We start from the raw sequence: 1308 nt of genomic DNA, 5'->3' as shown, positions 1-1308 counted from the left end.
CATGGCCAGGAGGCTTCCGGTATGGCAAGGGAAGATTAAGCAGCCTCCAGGCTTTCCTGGGAGCCACTGAAGCGGTGCTGGGACCATCACTACCAGAGTTTCAAGTTTCACATCATGCCTTCTGCTTCTAATATTGGCTGAGCCAAGACGAAGGCTCATGTGGATCTGTCTCGAATGTCCGGACATTAGTGGATGTGTGACATCCAGTGGTGGAGCAGCCTTATGTGCCACATAATCACTGATGAGAAGAGGGAGAATAGTGCAAGAAGCTTGACATCTCTCCATCAGTTCCCTGAATCTGCAGACCTGGCTTTCTGTGTCATGGGACGGGAGAGAAAAAAAAATTGTTTCGTTTTGATTCGGATTTTGCGTCATTTCGTTTTTCGGAATTCGGGGTCCGAAAGTCAATTCGTTTTGGTATTCGGATTCGGCCCAAAATTCGTTAGCGGTAATCTGTACGAAATTTCGTTTCGTTCGTTCGTTGCAGCAAAGTGACATTTTAGAGGGGAAAAAAGTTTGTTTTTTGTCACAAATGTCACTTTGCTGCAACGAAATTTCATCTAACAAACCAAGTTTCGTACAGACTGCGGCTAACGACTTTCGGGATTCGGAAATTCGGATTAGTTTGCATTCGTTATATCTGTAATTCGTAATTTGGATACATCCGAATCTCCGAATTTCTGCAATTTCTTCCAAATTTTGATTCAGAACGAAACAAATCGCACATGTCTACTTTAAATGCCTTTTTTGATGTTGATAAAAAGTCACTTCTGGAATCTTTGTATACCGCTCTCCATTTGTTAGAATTTTCAAAACAATGCTATGGTGTTGTTCAATGGTCATCACAACCCCCCACAACCCCCCACCCCCCTTTGTCTGGAGGATTGATTATTACATTTAAATTTGGGAGGGTTCCCCTCAGTTTTCTAGTATATGGTTGTCCCTTTTTGTAAGAGTAAACTTTCCTATAACTTTTAGATCTGTTATGGCTATTATGTCCACTTCAGTCCTATAACCACTTCGAGTGGTAATCTAAAAAAAGTTCAATTCATCAAATTGAGGTGCTGCTGCTGTATTTAAAGCCCTCTCTGGGCAAACAAATACATGCGTTTGTGGTGGGGCTGCCCTTGCACTAAAAAGGTTTAAAGGAGAACTATGGGGTCAGTGTTTTTCCCCATAGTTCTCCGAAGGGTCACGGGAGGACACAAACTAGCGTCCTCCCGTCACCCTAGGCTCAGTATATAGGGAGCTGCAGCTCGCGGTATACTGAGACGCCGCAGCCGGGACGGATCCTGACATTACTGTCTG

This window comes from Nanorana parkeri, unplaced genomic scaffold (genome assembly GCF_000935625.1).
Source record: "Nanorana parkeri isolate BGI_ZX_2015 unplaced genomic scaffold, ASM93562v1 scaffold4196, whole genome shotgun sequence".
NCBI lineage: Eukaryota > Metazoa > Chordata > Amphibia > Anura > Dicroglossidae > Nanorana > Nanorana parkeri.
Note: the sequence above shows the minus strand (reverse complement) of the source record.